This window comes from Cavia porcellus, unplaced genomic scaffold (genome assembly GCF_034190915.1).
Source record: "Cavia porcellus strain 051 isolate PalLab524CR breed Dunkin Hartley unplaced genomic scaffold, mCavPor4.1 scaffold_15, whole genome shotgun sequence".
Classification (NCBI taxonomy): Eukaryota; Metazoa; Chordata; class Mammalia; order Rodentia; family Caviidae; genus Cavia; species Cavia porcellus.
The window spans coordinates 4,051,981-4,073,165 of NW_026947498.1; the positions used below are offsets into that span (position 1 = coordinate 4,051,981).

A 21,185-nucleotide genomic window follows, 5' to 3' on the forward strand; every position below is an offset into this window, starting at 1 on the left:
TTTACTCTCTTCCAAAAAAGCAACAAGAACTGTGGGAGCAATGAAACCCAAAATGTGTAATAGTCACTGTACAAAAGAGAGGAAAAGAAAGTGCTCTAAACTATATAACTGCATGTATATTTAAAAGTATAAGATAGAAAATGATACCACAGAGTTTTATTGGATCATTGAACAGAACTGTTTGCAGTATCATTGTTGGAATGTCCACTCTACAAGCTTTAATTTTGTGACTTGAACAATTATTTCTAAGATGGCAATATGTAATCCATTAACTAGTGATTTCCTACTGCGCATTTTTTTATTCTGTAAACCTGTATAACTTGTACCCCTTCACTGTTTTTTTTTTCTTTCTTTTCTTTTCTCCTTAAATAAAAATTAAAAAAAAAAAAACTCACACCATCTGCATGCCTGGTTCTCAGACCTTTGGACTGAGTCACACTCCTTATTTCCCTGGCTCTCCATGTTGCAGGTGGCATACGGTGAGACCTCTCCACCTCCATAACTCAGTGAACCAATCTCCTAGTAATACATTCTGATAGCTCTCTCTCTCTTTCTAGATAAATGAAAGACAGCTAGATGGAGGTGCATGAATTTCAGGCTACCTTCTGCTGAGAAAAGGTTGGTGCAGCTTCCCTGCAAACAGGACTTGACAGTGAAAAGGGAGAGAAAAGAAACGATGCCTCACCTGTTAGGAAAGGAAGAGACCTCGTCTTAGCAGTGAAGTTGTTTAAAGAAGCCACTGGAAACTAGCAACTATTTTGGTGGGTAAAGCCAAGGGATAGGGTTCCTGACATCAATCTAGAAGGCTTGGCACCCACTCTCTGAAAAGTTTCCCACTTCATGACGGTGGGACACCAAAAAACCAACTTTGAACAAAGCTAGGGCCTGGGCAGCTCTTTCTCTCAAACATCAGAGGGAAATCAGCAATTGGCCAATAAGCAGGCATTCTGAACACACCCCAGTTAATGAAAACCACACACAGCAAAAGGAGAGATGCATTCTACCTGCCTGCAACAATGTGGAAGGGGGAAAGCACACGGAAAATCGCCTGAGGGACTTTACCCAAATACACTACATCAAAAGGGGAGTTGAATTTCTAAAAAAATAAATAAATAAAAACTTTTTGTTTACAAACATACTGTTTTTGCCAAAGAGAAATCTTTATTTTAGGTGCTTTGGGAAAACTGCAAAGTCCTCAAATTTGGAGCCAAAGACGTCCAAATGTTGCAATCCTAAACCTTTGGCAGTGACAAAAACATGTTTGCAAGTGGAAAGTTTTCAGTGTGGAGCTTCTCTTATTTTGTTTGGGTGCACATTTGTTTGCTTGCTTGGTGCCAATGGATTTCCTCTACATCTTCCCAGAAACAGGGAGTTGGAGTCAGCACTTCACTTGGGACACTGGCCCCAAACCACCTGTGCCCCTCCTTGGACATCTTGCATAGTTCGAGGGAGGCAGGGGGCAGGGAGTAGTCTTCATGCTGAAGGAACCATATCTTCCCTACCCTCAAATTCTAAGTGAAGCTTTAATGGATTTCACGAAAGCCAAATAGATTTTTACATCTCCATCTCTGATCAACCCACTGTTTGGCAGCTCCTTATAGACTGGCTGAGCAGGCCACATTTCCACTTCTTTCTATCCCTCTCTACCACTCACCATGCTGCAGAACTGACTAGCTTAACAATGACTTATTGCCTGGTAAAAGCAGGCCCTCAAGAGCAGTCCAGTCTGTCAGAAGGTAGAAACAAAAATTGTGAACTTTCCAGACAGCTCCTTACAGGTTAATAAAGCAGGAGCCAAGTCTTGAATATCAAGTCTTTTGATTAACATGATGGGAACTATGGACCTCACAGGGCTAAGCCCGGTCACTGGGTCTCAAGTTTTGGCCACAAGAGAAAAGGAAAAGACCCAAGTGCTCCATCAAACATTGGACAAGCTGAGGAGTAGGAGACAACCTGCCTGGTGTTGGGCCTGATGAAGACCCCAGAGGGGCAGCGAGACAGGCACACAACACGCAAACCTGTAAGTCACCGACTTCAGCCAGGAAGCTGAGAGGAAACAGAACTGCACCCCAACTCAGCTCTGAGAGTCCAGAGACCTCCTCAACTACCAGGACAGCATGGTCTTGCCCACTGACAGCCACTGTGCTCTACCCACCCCTCCTGTCCAGAGTGAGGCCCATGCTGTCTCCATGCTGGCTGTGTCTCCTCAGCACTTCTCACTCAGGAAAGCCCACACTGATGGCATCACATATGTCCTTTCTTCCACCCTACCACACCATCCAGCCACCCCTCCTAAATGTTTCTTGTGAAACTCCATCTTTCGTGTCACTGGAGGAGAGCTCTGGCTTTGGCTCTGCTGTCTCCATCTTCCTCTCTGTGCCTCATCCACTGCCAAATACTATGGTCTCTGCTTTCCACCTATCTATGGTCCTCACTGTCAGTGGCACTACCAGATGCAGGACAGTCATCTGGAACCAATTTAGTTTGCTGCAATTATACAAGGCCTCCAATCTCCCCCATGTGTATCTTAGTAAACTTCTCTCCTCATTTCTAATCTGGATCATTTCTCTCATCTGTCCGTATTCCCCTAGTCTCTCCTCCTTCTTTCCCATCTTCACAAATGAATCATCAACCCAACTATGTGCCAGACAGTGTACTTTTTTGTGCCTTAAATGCAACCTCAAAGGTAGGGTGATAAGTCAGTGATATTACACTGTCATCTAAGATCCTGTCTCTTTCCCTCCTATTTTTTTGCTGTTCCTGGTGTTGGCTTTATCTGCAGATTGGTAGCAAGATGTCTGCCTCAGTTGTAGACACTGTCAGAGAAAAAGAGGAGTATTTCCTTCTGTACCATCTTCCAGGCACAGGAGACATTTTCAAAAGCATCTCCATCTTCCCTGTCTCCTACCATAATTCCCCTTACATTTCATTGGCCAAATAGTTTACATGCTTATCACTCTGCCAATGACTGGCAAGAGGTGTGGCATGAATAATGCTAGCTCTTGGTGCCCACTCCACCTCACCAGGATGGATGTAGGGACAGCTTCCTCTAAGGTTCACAAACAGGCAGCGTGGCTTCCTGATCCAAAGCCAGACTCTATTTGGAAAGAAATAAGAAGCAACAATTGGTCACATCCACTATCCTCTGCACTAGGCTTATATTCCTTTAAAAGTCTCACCTCCTGCTACTTCTGAGCATTCACAAACTTGAAGGTGAAATAAATTCTCCTCACCACCTATGCTTGACCCTTTCTCTTTCACACTGAAACTTCACAATAAAATTCACTTCTTAGACTCTAACCACAAAGGCCAAACCCAAGGTGAGCGTTTTTTGATCCTTCCAACTACACATTCTTGGCTTGAGTATTGGGATTCTAATGATACCACAGAGTACCTCTTCTCATCATTTTGAGTATGTGACTTCTTTGAAAATACTTTGAAAGTAGCTAAATTGATACATTTTTCAGTGTATCTCCTCTGTTACTTATGCTTGCCACATGTAGAGTGTGCTGTAAACAGAATGGACAGACCCTGATCTCAGTCCACAGTGAAGCATTTCACTCTAAGTTTAGCCATGTGCCTCTGTATGTGCTTGCGTGAGTCTCTGGGCTTCACAAAGACAAACGGAGCCCCTTCGATCAGATGTCTCCATGACCTGTTACAATTCCATCTTTGTTTCCTGGGACTGCTGCTTAACAAATTATCACAGACTGGGCAAGGTAACAGATATCCATCCCCTCTATTTTGGAGGCCAGAGGTCAAGGTGTCAGCAGATTTGGTACCTTCTGAAGAAGGCCTTGAAACAGAATATGCCACATGCCTCTCTCCTAGCTTCCGTGTAAGGTGACAGCCGGCAACCTTTGGCATTCCTTGGCTTGTGGAAGTCCAGATCTCTCCAATCACTATCTCCACTTCTATCTCATCTTTTCCTAGGTGTGTTGATGTATCTCAAAGCTCCTTTTCCTTTCTCTAAGGACCCCAGTCATGTCATTAGATTTAGGGCTCATGCTAAGTCCCAGATGACTCTTATCCTAAATCTTTAATTTGGTAACAGGTGCCAAAATCCTATTTTCAAACAAAGTTACATTCTCAGTTACCAGGGACTTGGAGGAACACAATTCTACTCACAACAAGATCTAGAGTTCTATTCATTTTTCAAGCCTAGCTAATGTTATATAGAAAACACAACTAAGCTTAATGGAGTGTTTCTTTCCTTTTTAGGAAACTACCTGTAGCTCTACAATGTGGTTTTCCAACCACATTTAACTTGAAGGCTGGTAGATATTTTTTAAAGTTTTTACTTCTTTTCGTTTCTTAAAATACTGGCAGTGAGTTGGTCTCCAACATTCAAATGCTGATCTTAAATACTATTTCTGTGCTGCAAGAGCACTTATTTTGGCTTCCACTGCATATCCACAGCCTACAAATCCCAAAAGCTCTACCTCAGAGGGCATATCTGGGTCTCAGCTGGCTCTTCATTTCTCAATCCTTGAAGTCCCTGACAGTAAAACAAGAACCCTTGGAAGAAGCACATGGAGACCGCCATGTTTACTAAGCTCTGTTTAAGGGAAAGCAGATCAGTCTTGCAAGCAGACACAGAAGCACCTTTGGGGCCACAGATATCACATGGTGGCCCAACACATCCCAGACAAATGTGTTCTGAATACATCTGCAGTGGGGAAATGTACTTCTGAAAGTTCTATACCAAGTTGCATGGAATGATACCATTGATGGATGAGGTGGGTCATTTGCCAACAAAGAAAAGCAATCATTTTTCTTTCTTGGGGAATGTAGGCTGCAGGCTTCCTGGCTAGCAAACCAATCCTATAGAACTCAAGTCCTCAGAGACAAAGCTCCATGGGGAAACAAGACCAATCTGTGTGCAACACTGACGTTACATCTATTTTAGAAGTTGACTTTGGCAGAGGTGCTGACTGCTCACACAATATATCTACTCCCAGAAAGATAAGGAGCAGAAAGAAAGAATTAAAGAAAGAAAGAAAGGAAGAAAGAAAAGAAAAATGAAAACAGTGAATTTTCTTTAAATTCTAACTTGGATTTAAATACCTTGGCTTAAAGAAGAGACTTATAATACTCACTTCAATGATGAACTAGTTTAGAACACATTATCAAGAAAAATATTGGAGCTCTACATAATTTAATTTTAAAGAGTCTATGTGCTAACGTATCTCCTCACTGGCAAATTCTAAAGGATGTAAAACTCTAGGCTATATTCTATCAGAGATAATATGTTTCTAAAACTATCAGAATATGTCTAAGCAATGCAGGAAATTCAATAATCTTAAAGAGTCCACTGTGAAAAGATACTCCAAGAATTTGGATGATCAGACCCATATGGAGCCCATGCAGGCAAAATAAACTGAAAAGCAATCTAAATCGTCCAACAAGAAGAAGCCCTGCCTCCAGGACAATTAGGAACAATTTGATTTATTGCTAACAACAGATGATAACAAGCAGATTAAAAAGGTTAGATGCATAAGGATCCCCACAATCCTTTCTAATGTCTCTTTCTGTGCTACCTCAAAACACTTTAAAACTCTTCCACAGTGTTTTGTCCTGCCACCTAGAATAAACTGACTAAATTAAACTTTATAAAAGTTTACAAAATAAAAATTGTTATTGAGGTTCAACAATGCATTTTTGAACCAATAATGTGAATTTTTTTCACGCTAAAGAGTCATATAACTGGGTCATCAAATAAAAAAAGACACAGCTGTAATAGAAACCATTTCTGGAAGAAAAAAAAGCCCTGACTAATCATAAAGTGATGCAAATTTAAAAGGAAATACTTAGATTGTATTTTTACCCAGCTGAGAAGTCAGATGTTTGGAAATGCCCTGGATTTTTCTAAATATTTCCTGCTGTTAATAGCAAAATGGCTCAGATGCTTCAGAAACAAAGGACAGACTTCAAAATGTTTTTGTTTTTCTGTGTACACTTCTTAATTACAGCTACTCCATTCCAGTTGCAATAGGAGGTCTAATTGTCAAGGCTTTAAAGCAAAAATGTTTACTCTGAGCTGCCACTTGGATGTATTTTTGTGAAAATTACTAAGAAGTGCTAGTCTGAGAATATGCAGAGAACTTCAAATGAGAGGCTGGAAAGAAGAGGTGATGAAGGACTTAGCACATTTTCAGTTTGTTTCTCTTACAACCTGTGGAAGGACCCTGACAGTGACAGCTCCAGGACAGAACTTGGAATGGCCTTACTCCAGGGAGCTTGGCAGAGCCCCCGGGTGAGGCCCAAAGGCCTGTGGTGAACTGGTTCCCTGGGGAAGAAGGTGGTGACAGCAGCAGCTGAGTTACATAGCACTGTGGCAGGGAGGACAAGCTCTGGCAACTACTAAGCAGTTCCCTGTGGCCTTTTCTTCAAAAGTGAAGATGGGGGGCACCTGTTCAACAACAGGTGAGGTGGCAATTCACAGAGCAGCCTGCAAACTGTCAACTCAGCCAGCCCTAAGGAGGACCAGACACCCAGGAGTGTGTGCAGACTGGGTATGGATGGGTGTAATGAACAGTTCGTGGGCCTCACCCCACCATAGGCTCCACAGGCTGCTCACTGTCCCTGGGAACTCTCTGGGCAACAGGCAGCATTCAAGATGTAAACTCGGATCAGGCCATGGGGATTTGTGCCAGGCTTTATCTTGGGTGACTGTTTGGTTCTTTCTCCAAAATAGCATGAGACTCATGAAAAATATCCTCTGGTCCTTACAGACGCCCACCATGAGGACATGATGGTCAGAACTAGGGTGGATTTGCTCCAAGTCTTTATCACCACTTACTGGTATTTGTTCTTTGGCTTGGGCCCTGTCATAAGAAATGGGGAAAGATCACCAGCTCCCAGCAGTGGAGCCCTGAGCTTCCATCCTTGGGCTTTCAGAAGTCTACACCCCAGCAGGGAGAACACAGGCAGAGAAGCAATCTACAGAAACCAGAGTCCTGTTCAGTAGAAAACTTTCTGAAGATGCCATGCTGAACAAAGGTTACTTTTTAAAATTGCTAAATCCAGCCATCTTCTACTTAGAAGTTAGGTCAAAAATAAAATATCCCAATCAAATTCTTAACCATAATTATCTACAGTTTTCTTGTGGGAACACTTGCCCACTAGCAACACTGGCACCACAGTGGTTGGCAGTTCCTTTCACTTTTCTGGAGGGGAAATGTGCAGACTTCTAAGCACAGATGACTGAAAGCTATGTGACTCCTTCATTTGTCCCACATCAACCACATCCTGCTGATTACAAAGGCAGAAAAGAATGGGGATGTCTCCAAGAGCCTAAGAACGCTGGCACAGATTGAGTTGCAACATGTTTACATGCTGAAATCCTAAGCCCCAATACTATGAACACGACCTTATTTGGAAATAAGATCTAGGACAATGGTTGATGAAAGTTAGTTTGATAAGATTTGATCATACCTGAGTAGGTTAGCCCCTATTCTGGTATGACTGGAGTCCTTATACAGAGGACCACCATGAGACAGAGACAAAGATGGGGGAAAATAATGTGAAGACTCAGAGAAGTATGACCACTAAGAGTGAGGAGATGCTTGATGATCACAGAAGCTAGAAGCCATGGCAAGTCTTCCTCGTGACCCTCGTAGACGGAACCAACCTTGTCAACAACTCGATTTGAGACTCTGGAGCTGTGAGACAATGAATGCAGTTATCCAGCCTGTGGTACCTTGTTATGGAAGCCCCAGGTCAGTAAGACATCACATGTAACTTTCATGGGCCCTAAGCACTTTTGTTTTCATCTGCTCTTTCCTCCATAAAAAAAATTCAAAATTAACTTACAACTGTAAATTAGTACAAAGACACATCAAAACCCAGAGTGGATCATAGTAATTTTTGTCTTCTAATTTTAAAAGAAATGAAAACATTTTCATGGGCCACAAAAAGTTTCATGGGCTCTGGGCAGTGTCTCATAGAGAATTCTGCCCTGTGGAAAGTCACTGAAATTCTCAGGCTCAGTTGCCTCCTGGCAATACTTTTGTTTCAATGCCCAATTTAAGTTACCTGTTGTTGTCTAATTGATTGCCTCACCCTATTCCTGGCTGGGCACACTCAAGCAGAGAGACTCTGTGTCATTTATCTTTGTAGCCTCAGCACATACTGACATATATTAAGTATTCAATAAATAAACTACTGAACCAACTTGAACTGTACAAATAGGAATCTAGGGCTATTCAAGGTCATTACTGAAACATGAAGCAAGAAAAGAGTAAAGTAGGAAAAAATAAAGCCTTAACAGCTGGAACCTCAGCTTCTAGTGGCAGGGTGAGGATCTGGGAGCTCAGCCCAGGAAAGTTTTTAAACAAATAAAATGATTATTTTATGACCATTCATTTTGTTTCTTTTTTTTTCCCCTCTTACCCTCCATGTTCAAATTTTGCTCTTTACCCTCCAGAGTTCCAAGAGGTTTCCTTTCATTACTTATTTGCTTTCTTCACATAAGAGTTTCTGAACTTCTTACTTCTCTACTCAGTTTGTGTGACAGAAGATCTGGTCATTCTAGACTCAACCTCACTCACAGCTCAGTACCAGTTTACACTGGAAGTTGTTCTCACCTCAGGACCGTTTTCCCTTTTGCTCTTGACCACTCTTTATCTATGCCATATTTCAGCATGAACAAAGTTCTTTTCTCCACCAGAAACTAACACAGGCAAACAAGTGAACTTTCTTTAGCCCTTTTTCTCACCACATAAACAAATTTTGAAAATAAACTTCCCATTGAACATGGGGAAGAGATAAAGAAGCACAAGCATGCACAATATGACCAGAAAGAGGAGGCTTTTAATTTTGTATTAGTATATCATAAAGCCTTAGAAGAACATTCTCCATAAAGCACTCAATAAAGTGCTAAAAGTGTCACAAAAACTAAAGGTTCCAAGAGCACATATTTGGGAGGTGCAAAGTTAAGCCAGTTTGTATTCAGGACTTTTCAGGGGCTGTAAAGTGCTAACATGAAATATGAATCTCCACACAGCAAATAGAATAACCGATATTTCATAGATTAATTTTGCCATGAGATCATCCTATGGTGGAATGGAGTAGAGATACAGGATGTAATATTCAAGGGTTAAGTGTTTAAGAAATACTCTGGGAAACACTAGTATTGCAATGAACTCCTGAGTTATAAAGAAGAGGCACCTATTTGTATAAAGGGCATTTCATTGTTAGCTGAAACAGTTGGAGGTGTCTTTGAAACACTATGATTTGTATTACACTGCAAAACACAGCCAGGTAGGACTTGCTTGAGTTAAAGGGGGAAGTATAAGAAAAGAGGATTTGGAACTGGAAAAACTGCTCCAACAAAGGAAAATGTCCTGTTGACAACACCAAAAGACCCCAGAAGAGAGGGAGAAGTGAGTGAGAAGGAGACTTAGAACTCAACAATAAGTAAGAACCTCATCGCTTTGGAAGCATGGGAAACAAGAACTCAACTTTAATGCAAAGTCACAGACTTTGGTTTCTGTAAAAGGATAACCACATTAGACTCCAGCCAGGGAGGGAAAGGGGCACTGAGGAGCAGGGCTGAGAATGTGGCATAGTGTGGTGCAGCCACTGTAGTACCAAGGCCAGAGCCCTGAGCATGTCAGGTAACTCGAACTCCATATACTGTTCTCTAGCTTTGGAAAGTGATTTAATCCCCAAGGACTCACTGTCCATTTGTAAACTAAGAGGGACAAAAGCCCAGCACTCTGATGGTGCATGATGATATGAAATGCACATCACATTTGTGTGAAGCCAAGCAGGGTTGGAGCCAAGGAGGCATTCCAAGGTCTGTTTCCAGGCATTCCACACTCTGTTCACCCACCACTGGCCTAGCATGTATGGTGCTGGTGGCTCTCCAAGCCTCTTTCCAAAGAGAGAGACCCAGCCTGAACAGCTAAGCAGCTGAGCATACAACTGCCTATGTTACTGAGGCAAAGGCTGACAGCTTCTTTGTAATAAGGGAGCACAAGTTCTGAGAGAATCACAAGATTATTTAATAGGGGGAATGAGAAGGCAGAGGAGTTTTAGGGGATGTCTTTCTCCCTTTCAAAATCAAGCAAGATAATCACCATGCTGTCTGAATCTTAAATGGTAGAATCAATGAAGTTCATGTTTTCTAATTCCCTAGCTACTTCCTGAACAACTGAGGATCAATTAACAGTTCCTGAGACTGTAAAATTAAGAAATTAGTAATAGCTTCATACAGCTTTGGAGTGGATTGAATGGCATAGGTTATAGAAAACATGAAACCTGTGTCTGGCCCAGAGAGACAAGTCAATAAACGTTCACTGCTTTGTAGACTGCTTTAGAGACTATGTGTGTTGTACTCCAGCCTAATTATTTCCCAGGATGCATCTGTGATGGGTTGCCCCCCTCCCTCTGACCACCTATCTCATGCCTAACACTCTTCCTTGTCTGCCTGTGGGACTCAACTCCAGATACTCTCATTTACAGCAAACAAATGGCATCTTCAACTCCTTTTTACTTACAGCCAACACTACCTTTTAGCTAAAATATTAGAATAATTTTGCTTTCCATTATTAACATGATTCTAAGATGAAATATGATTTGTTTTAAATAAAAATAATGCCCAACATGTGGTAAAAGAAGAAGTAATGCTTAGTAACCTTGGTTGTTCTATAAAACCTTTTCCTATCAACTTCTTAAGAGACCAGCTATGATGCTGATCCATAGCACAGTATAGCTACCTCACTTCTTACTAAGAAAATTGAATGGGTAACATGAGTCAGTTAATTGAAATGCACAGTTATTTTTATGAACTGTACTGACAATGCATAAATTTATGATGTTTCAAAATTTAGAAATTGGCTAAAATGTAAATATACTTTGTTTTATAAAAATAATTTTGAAAGTAAGACATTTATGATGTTTCAAAATTTAGAAATTGGCTAAAATGTAAATATACTTTGTTTTATAAAAATAATTTTGAAAGTAAGACATGGAATCATTCATTCATTCACTCAAAGTGTTAATTAAGAACCTAATGAGCCAAATACTATTCTAGGCATAAGATATTATAGATGAATTCAGTAGTCAAGGAGGGGTAGCAGACATGCAAACAAATTTTTTTTGTGGGGGGGGGGTCTTGGAATTGAACTCAGGACCTCAGCTTGCCAGGTAGGTACTGTGCCACTGAGCTAAATCCCCAACCCCAACAAACAAATTCTTACACACATATTTATGAAGGAAGTTTAGACAGGCTGAGACAGCACACAAAGGCAGAACCCACTCTGGACAGAAGGTCACCAAAGTTGTAGAAGAGCATAGTTATAGGTAGAAGGATGATTAGGGACTCACTTGCTAGATAGAATAAACCATACAGTGACAGAAAGTCATTCAAAAATAAGAAATTACCTATGAAAAAATGCCCCAGGACATCAGGGATAAGTGTAATTCAGCATGGCTAGAATTTAAAGTCGAGGGAAAGGCAAGGGTAAGTGATGAAAAGGTGTTCAAGGGGAACTGTCAGATATTATGAAAGTAGAGCATCACACTGAAGACCTTGGAATTCATGCTGAAGGCAATACAGAATTTCTGGTGGGTTTTAAGCAGGGGAAAAACCATGGTTAAATGTTTAAAACATCATTATATTAGTCTGTTTTCCATTATTATAATAAAATACCTGAGGCTGAGTACTTTATAAAGAAAAAAGGTTTATTTAGCTTATAGTTTTCTATCCAAGCCACATGACACTGGTTCACATGAAGGTCCTTTGGATGGTATCATATCACAGCAAATGGCACAGATGAGATACATGTAGGAGTGAGAGATTGCAGAGTGAGACAGGAAGCCAGTAACTAGGGAGGCACCCAGCTATTTCATAGCAAACATCAGAACTAGCCAAGGCACTGTAAGAACTAATCAGCTCATTCTGAGGGCTGTATCCAGTGGCCCAATCACCTTATTCGAAGCCCCACCTCTTTCAGGTTCTACACCACCTCCCAATATCAACAAGCTAGAGACCAAACTTTCAAAGCATGAGAGCTTGTGTGTCAGAAAAACCTGAGTTTCACTTAAATATAGGTATGTGGGCCCACTCTCTGTCTTGAGTCATCATTAAGGAATCCAGGAATCTGCATGTTTAACAAGTACCCAAAGTGTTTCCATGAGTGCAGTCAACCAAATCCACTGTTAGAAGCACTGAGAAACTGCTTCCTGAGAAAGTCAAAATGGGAACTTTCAGAAACAATAATGTATTAGTAATAAAAGTTTAGGGGCCTTTAATATCAATTTCTCTTCCCCTTAGAAAAATGTATTTGTTTAACCTCCCCATTGACTTCAGTCTTGTAGTCTTCAATGTCCTTAACAAGACTGGCAGTTCTCACAACTAGAATAACCTGAGTATTAAGACAACATATCTACAACTTCCTGCTTCCTCCTTGCCTCCTGAATCAGGCTCCAAAAGGTAGAACATACAAGTATATAAATTCTCTAAAGTCTTCTCAGAGATTCAGCCAGGTTTGGAAACAACTCTAACTCAATGTCAATTTCTTAATATTCCATGAATTCATTGAACATCTGCAAAAGGAATTGTGCTAGAACTGCCAAAATAACATCCTAATAAAACTCCTTGTCAAAGAAAAAGTTTAAGATTCCTTGATGTCAGCAGACCCTGCACAGTCCAATTGTGAGTTTTCAGAGTAAATATTATTACACTGAGCTACAGTTTTAGCTGGCCTGATTAATTATGCAGGTGAAGCACTTCAATGGATCATGGGTGCTTTAATGTAACCATTCAGTTCTAGAACTGTTACCATCAAACTCAACTGCCTCTTCAAGTCAGTCAGGAAGGATTTAACTGTGGTAGCACCAAGAGGAGTCCAGGATGAATGAGTTCATAGCTCTAAAATAGGAAAATTAGATAAGCATATATTTAAATTATTGCCAAACAAAAGATTCTCTAGCTAATTGGGATTATTAATAAAATGAGATGCTTAATAAGTAACATAAATGGCTGGCAATCACTACCATTTCAAGAGTCCCATTTCCTCAGAAGGAGAGTTGACAAATACTTGCAAAAGGTGGGGGCACCTCTAACATTTTCTTCTCTCCTGCTAGCTGTAATGATCTCTGTCCAACACTAGCAATGCCCTGAGTCCCCAGGGAAGCATGATGGAGAAGTAGGGGAGCACATGGCCAATTAGCGTCCAAGATTTGGCATTTCCTCTTATGATAGCCCAAGGAAATATCCTAAGCTTCCCACAAAACAAAGGAGAGCCCATGCTTAGGGAAACTTCATTAGGGTTCCCAGTGTCTATGTAACAAACTTCAGATTGTTTAGAAAGACAAGCAAAAGCATTTTTCACCCAGCCTCCCCACCCTGCACTTCCTCCTACCCAGCCTTCCCTGCACTCATTTCCCCACACCCATACATACCCTCCATTCCATGAACATTAGCTTACTACTTTCAACAACTCAGGGTCTTTCCCTGCAGGCCATGAAGCCTCTAAGGCAGTGACCTTCCTACTCCTTCTCACCTAACAAATGCCTCTTTCTCTCTCCAATTTAGCTCAAACAGCACTGCCCAATGAAACTGTCCTGGCTTCCTCCAAACAAACACACTCAATCAGTGCTTAGTGCTGTGAAATCTTGTTTAAACTCTTTTAATGCTAATACCATATAAACTTATTTTTTATATAATTGCCAGTCCAACTCAACGGATAATAAGCAGCTCAAGGCCAAGCTCAGAGGAGATTCTCTAAGACACCTATTGGGTGAACTGAAAGAAAGAAAGGAGAAAGACAGGGAAGGAAGAAGGGAGAGAAGGAAGAGGTGGGAATGATAGACGAATAAATATGGAAAAGGAAAGGAACAAGAAGAAAGAAATCTGCACTGGAGTTAAGAAGCCTGTATTTCTTCATCTGTTGACATAATAAACATGGAGCGGAAGTAACTATGAACTTCAAGGCATTATACTAGGACTACTGATGTCTGGCTTTCCATATGCTGAAGACTAAAACAAAGCCCATTTCTATCCCCATGCACTAAGCCAAAAATTCAAAATGGATCAAACATCTAAGAATTAAAACAGAAATAGGCACAACTTCAGTCTTAACTAAGAGAATAATTAAGATGTACAAATAGACAATTACATTAAATCTGTACAGTCCAGTGGAGGTACAGGCAGTGTGCTACAAGATTACAAAGGAGATTTAGCCAAATCAGTCAGAGAAGTAAAACTGAAACCTGAATCCCAAACCATGAGTGGAGCTGAAAGCAATTTATATTTCCAACAGAAGGACAAGATGTATAAAGGCATGAAAATCAAAAAAGCTTAGATAAAGAATTCTTGAGGTGTACATTAGCAAGCAGTCCAGAGAGAGGAGGCTGAAGAGAGAAGCACAGCATGGATACCAAGGTGTCTAGAGTAGATGTGGACATAGAAATAAGCAGAAAAGATACTCCCACTGAAACCAGGGTCCCTGGATGAGCCCTTCTTTTTATTTGGAATATGCTCAGGCTCCACCAGCCCAGTCCTATACTGTTCATTTAAGAAGTTTAGCTGACCCACACTTTCCCTTTTTAACACCCATCAACATTGACTGACCAATTCTAATATCTGACTATTCCAGTAAACTGGAAGATTCACCAAGCATGGCACCTTCCTCATTTTTCACTGTACTCCAGACAACTTGAAAGAAGTATCGATCCAAGAGTGAGTCCTCCACAAGACTTCATTAAGTCAATGCAAGGAATGTATGTTTTGGTAGCTGTATCTTTCCATCATGGAATTTGTGAAATACAAAACAGAGTCCCACTTGGGAAAATTTTTACAGAACACTATTAGGTGGAAAGGAGCCTGGATGAAAGCTGATTTTCATTTCAACAAGACATGGTAGTTCAATCAGCTTGTTTCTTATTTATCAAATGCAGCTAGCTGTTGGACTGGATGAACACTAAGGATACTCCAATTCATCCAGTTGACAATTTTTACACTACAGTAGCGTCAGAACCATAGTAACCTATAGAGAGAAGTTCTTTGGCAATCTGAAAATGCGTGAGAGAGTGCCATCCATTTACAGGACTGTGGTCCCACTGAACCTTTCCTGAGGCAGGTGCCAAGTTCCTTCACTTTACTAGCTAGAAAACAGGGTAAGAGAAGAAAGGAAAGGTCATCCCTCCAGGGCAAATAAACTTTCCTTCAGTAAGTCCCCAGGAGATGGATATAGAAAAGCAAATGTTTTACACTTGCAAGTTTTGAATGCCCAGAAAGATTCACTATTTCCAAGCCAAGACTGGGAGCAGGCCTCAAGGTGCCTCATGTGGCAGAGGGCCAAAGGGTTCTGCTCAATGCCCAAGAGACTCAGAGAGTCAGAAACAAATGAAAGCTATGATTAAAGTAATTTCATCTATGTGTTTCCAGAGATTAATTATACTTATTGAATCTGACACCAGTCAGGATAGCAAACATCTTTTACAAGCCTTACAACAAAAGTTAAAAAGCATTAGTCCTAACGGCTGATTTTGTTTTATTATATCTGACTCAAAGCCAAAGGTAGACAGCACTTATAGCTGTCTATGGACATTAACATTTGAAAGCAACACAGACAGTTCCCTCTCTGGCTTCCTACCAGCACCTACACAGGCTTCCCACTCCTTCCCAGAACATATGTAAGTGGAATGGGGTAGGGAGGCAGTTCAACACCTCCAGCATTTGTAGGGCAACTACCATATCCAAAGCTCACTGCTTGGAATTGTGAGGTCCTCACAGTTGGATAAGATATTGGCTCCTAGGCTTCAGAAATGTACAGGGATGAAAAACAACCTACAAAACACTATCTCATAAAGACTATATTAATTGCCATATGACAGATAATCACGGGATGAGAATATGTGGAGACGAGAAAAGTGAGCTCCAATTGGGAGAAGTCATAAGAGGAGGCAGCATATGAGATGAGGAGCAAAGAAAAGCTAGACTAATGGGAACTGGAGTCTGCATGCCAAGAGCACTAAGCAAAGGAAGGTAACTGAGGAAGGCTATGACATGTTCCAGCAAAGGTTTAGATAATATGTGTTCATGTAGGGAAAAAGTATACAATGGAACTTGAAAATTTGATTTTGTAGGTGAGTGCCCTGAATATTTCCTGAACAGTTTGTGTGTATTTGATAGCCGGTAAGCAGCACAGTAGTAAGGTGGGAAAAGCTACCAGAAGGAGAGATTACTGGAGGGATGCAACAGATGCCCTGTGCCAGAAGAGGCTTTTAGAAACTGCCTTTGTCAGCCCACTTGGGAATCACTGGTCCAGTACACTGTCATGCCTCTCCAAGGCTGTAGTGCTGCTTCAAAATTACAAAAAGTAACGTGACTGCTTTGGGAAGTCTTGTTCAGTTAACCTCGGAACCTAACAGTCATGTATGAAATTTTTAACTTCAAGTCATTGCCTTAGAAACAACCTTTATAGACAACCCATTTGCGAGTTATGGACTGTTTTTCAGATGATGAAAATCCACTTCATATCTTTAAGAGGACATTCCACTTTTATGAACTTGCAATCTATAGGAAAAGATGGAAGTACATTAGTCAAATATTCAAGAAATCCAACCATAAAGATTTTTACATCCACTTGTCCCCATGACATCAGGACAAAAACATAAGCCACCAGGGAGGTCCTTATTTGCCACATGTAGCACAGCTCTTAAAATTCCCAGGGAAAGGATGGTGGAGGATAAAGAAATGAAGAAAAGAGTCAGAATGCAGAAACTTGAGGTCAGGTTTTTGGTAGCTGTATCTTTCCATCATGGAATTTGTGAAATACAAAACAGAGTCCCACTTGGGAAAATTTTTACAAAACACTATTAGGTGGAAAGGAGCCTGGATGAAAGCTGATTTTCATTTCAACAAGACATGGTAGTTCAATCAGCTTGTTTCTTATTTATCAAATGCAGCTGTTGGACTGGATGAACACTAAGGATACTCCAATTCATCCAGTTGACAATTTTTACACTACAGTAGCGTCAGAACCATAGTAACCTATGGAGAGAAGACTTTCTCCTGGTGGGAGAAAAAGAACCATCCAATGACTGCAGAGCACTTATTTATACACTTGGGAGGTTAATAAGATGTGAAACCCCTTTGCCTAACAATTTGTTTGCCTGGCTCGCCTCAAGTTTCTCATGTCCTCAGGGCTAGGGCAGGTTGCTCACATGGCTTGCCTTGGGCACTCTGTCCTTGGGGCTGGCCTTGTTTCAGCCTCACATGTGTAACTGAGCTCCAGCTTCAGCTGCTCCCCACATCTCCCCTTTTTCTATTTTGTAGTTGCAAGCAATGGGTGGTCTGTTGGAGTTGGAGGAACAGTGTTTGAAGGATTCTGCAGAAGACCTTCTCCTTCTCAAAATATTTACATTTTGAGTGGACTTACTCATTTAAATGAAAGATTCCCAATCTAAGGATGTTAGGTCCCTGCCATTCAGCAATTTAACTCTATACATCCCATTATCCCCTAACAGTAGTCAGTTAGCAGTGTAGCTGGAAATTATAAGAAGGTGTTAGTGATTTGAGTTTCTTTTATATCTAGCATATTACTATGACATTTTTATACATCTTGTAGCTATACTTTTCTGCGGGATGTGCAAGACTAAGTTAAAACAAGACCTGTATTCATTAAAATTAGTTTCTTGCTATCTATTAAGGTCAGTTAAATCTCCGAAGGCTCTACCTTGGAACCATGTATAGCACCTCTCAGTTCTTCTGTTAGTGTTAGCCATTGGATGAATCATAGGCATTGCTTGACCAAGTTGCTTTCTGTCAAAGCTTGGGAGATTTTTCTCTCCTTCTGACTCTCCTTAGGCACGTTATACATTGTTATCTCCTTCCTCTGTGGTCCAACAATCTCTTGGTCAGAAGATGATGGACTTACTGAGTTACAGGATGTTGAAGTAGAGGTTCTCTCATGATAAGGCCTTATTGACCTCAGCGGGCTGGGGCTAAAATGTTGGTTATACTCCTAGTCCATCTATTGTTCCAGTTTTGGTCTCCAAACCTCAGTTGTTGAACATTCAGAAGAGAAGGTTAATAACATTACACATTAAAGTGAGTTTAATATTATAATTTTATCTGAGTATCAGGTACCTTGAAATACAAAGTAGAAGCAACCATAGATGTCCTAGTAGTTGAAACCCTATAGACTGTTGAAAAACAAAAGTTACATACTTTTTTCACAGAAAATTAGAACTCAAAAGCCATATATAATATTGCAGTGGGTCAATCATGATGACATTTTTGTAATACACCTAAATCTACATTTTGACATAAAATACCCCTTTTAAAAGCTTTTACCTAATTTGTTGTCCTTTAATGGGATGCCAATGAAGAAATTCATGATATTATCTAGATATTTCTAAGTACAGTGGCACATACAGAGCATATACATCACATAAATTTTTGTTATTATTATTCACTGGTGATCTCATGTTGGTATGTCATGAACCTCTTATTACGAAGAGCTAGAGCACAAAAGAAAGGCAAGTGTCTGAATCTGAAAGAAAAGTCAATCACTATAAACAATCCCCATTTTACATTTTGGAATACCTATACATCAGAAGGCATGAATACATTTAATACATCATGAGATTAATAACAACTGTCATAGCCATATGGAAACTAGTTTTGTACCAGAGCATCTCCAAATCAGAAAACCTTACTGCCCCATTTCTAGAATCTTTTTTAATCTTTTGGTGATGACCCATATAAGCATATCACAATAATATATTTTCAATAACATTTATTGGGCTGCCAACATTTATTGTGAGATCATTGGGGCTTCCTATTAATAAATAAAGGGATGTGGTTTTTTCTCAAGCAGCTATTCTTTTATTCACCAAAGGGAGCTTTGACCCAAGCCTGTAGAATCCCCATTTAGTTACCTTAACAAATTTCTGATGAACTATGAGAAAACCAATTTTGATACCATTTTGACCAGCTGGAAAGCCAGGTGGAAGCATGTTTTTGAAACCTATAAATCAAATTAATTGTGAACAAATGATCCCAAAATGCAAAAGAAAAAGGAAAGAGAAAAAAATTGTTGAGCTCAAATGAAAAACAGTTGTTCACGAATAGGACAAAGATATAACTGTATCTATATCTACCCAGAACTCTTGTAACTTTCATGTCCCTTTTCTTCACATAGCTTTCAGCAAAGTATCTCCATGCACTCTATCATCTATTCAGACCTTTGATGCCCATTTATGTTTGGTTATCATTCCCTGGGAATCCTGTGTGAATTTCTTTAATTGGCCCCAGGTCGGTTCTAGCCTCAAATTGTCTGTTGGTTGTAGCAATCTCGAATGCATCACTGCTACAGAACTAAGCATCAACTTCTTGACAATTGGAACCAACTCCTTCTCTGGGTCTGGGTCCATGATACAGCCAGACGGCAAGCTCTGACATGTAGGTCGATCTCATTCAGCATTTTTTGTAAAGACACAAACATACTCTCACCCCCATGTGAGTACTGGTTGAGTCTCTCCCACAGTCCAGGCTGAAGATCTTTCCAAAGGACATTTCCTAGCTTCTTTTCCTTTACTTGATTGAATTTTTTTTCTGCTGCTGTAGTCCCATCCCTATTAAGATTTAACAAGTCAACAGTATATAATGTCAAGTGAAGTCTATTATAAGATATAGTTTTGTAGGGAAGGATTTCTGTTTTTGTTTTTGTAGTTGAATTTTGAGCATATAGTAAGCATGGTCAACAATTCTTTGACCATGTGTATTATAAGGAATTCCCACTGTAAGGGAAATATGAAAAGTTTTACAAAACATTTGGAAGGCAACACATGTATAAGCTGGGCCACTGTCAGGCTTAAGTGCCCATGGACAGCCAAAGGCCCCAAAAGCTAAAGTCTTTTTACACCACTCATTGCATTTTAAAAGGCGAATTGTTGGTCAATTATCTTGTTATTTTCTATATTGCTGAAAATCTTCCTACTAGCCTAAAATAAGCATACTTCAAAATCCTAAAAAGGTTCATCAGGACACTGCTGAATGAAGGTCAGATAAAGTGATGTCTCACTCCTTAAAGGAAGTTCCTCCAAACCCTTGTGGCAGCTATTTTAATTTGTTCATATGCTTGCAATTCAAAAATAAGTTGAAGGCCAGGTATTTAGCTCAGCAGCTCAAGTGCTTTCCTAGTGAGTATGAGGTCATGAGTTCATTCCCTGATACCAAAAAAAAAAAAAACAACTATTGGGAGTAATTTTAAGTATATCTCTGAGATATAGCACAGTGGCATAGCACTTGTCTGGCAAGTGCAAGGTTGTGAGTTCAATCCCAGATACCAAAAGAAAAAAAAAAGTAAGTTGATTACTTGTGGCAGCAAAGGTACCTTCTCCAATTAACATGTCCCTTGTAATGGTCATGATGGGAACAGTACTGCAAGTGACCTAATGTATGTACAGTTCAAAAAATTTCCCTCCCACAATTAATAATCCCAGGCTTAAATATACTTTACCTGTTCCTTTCCAATCATTTGAAGCCTGTTGTCCTCTGAGCCCTATAAAACCTAAGGTAAACGGGACTGTTGAGCCACAGGTAGCAGTCACTTGTTCTAATTCTTTTAAGGACTTATAGGGTAAAACTTCATGAAAATGGATTACTGGGCTACTGGAGTTCAGCAACAGGGTAAACAAGCTGAAACCTCTCCAGGAGGTCTCCTGCTTCTCTGCTTGTTTTAGCACTTACTGCAAGGGAGAAAGAAGGGATGATTCTATTCTATGAAAGATGGGTCTCAGCCTGTGATGCAGCAAAATTTTTCTGAACTGAGAAAGTGGAAGTAGTCACTTGTGACACAGTTAAGGGTTTTGGTTTTACTTTGGGCAGCTGCAAAATATAAGTCCAGTGGAACACTCCTCTAGTGGGAAAAGGTCTTCTTTACCACCACTCCCAACAGCTTCTTCCTTACTTAACTGAGCATAGCTAGAGGGTTCACGCTCTATGGCGAGGGGTGGCTGTTGCTCCACGATCACATTTTTCTGCTCAGGACTTAGTAGTGCTGCAAGCCAAATCCTGTGTGGTCATCTCAGCAGGCTTACAATCATCCAAACACTCCCTGATGCAGGTCCACAAAAAAAAAAAAAAAAAAAAAGTAAATACAGGAATCAATAATACAACAAGGATTTGTAATGTACATGTGTTGTTCCTGAGAACCTGTTTC

At 40.3% G+C, this 21,185-nt stretch overlaps 1 long non-coding RNA gene across 2 annotated transcripts in view; it reads right to left on the reverse strand.

Annotated features, from left to right (window-relative positions):
- Nucleotides 1-14,822: 14,822 nt before the first annotated feature.
- The window catches only part of LOC106025329 (uncharacterized), a 172,987-nt gene continuing 166,624 nt past the window's right edge, over nt 14,823-21,185 (reverse strand). The window contains exons 4-5 of one of the 2 annotated variants that reach the window (XR_010039269.1): nt 20,484-21,080; nt 14,823-19,596 (exon numbers count right to left, since the gene is read on the reverse strand). This is a non-coding gene — a long non-coding RNA (uncharacterized LOC106025329). Of the gene's footprint in view, nt 21,081-21,185 lie in introns of both variants that reach the window. The other variant, XR_010039268.1, reaches the window with a different exon arrangement.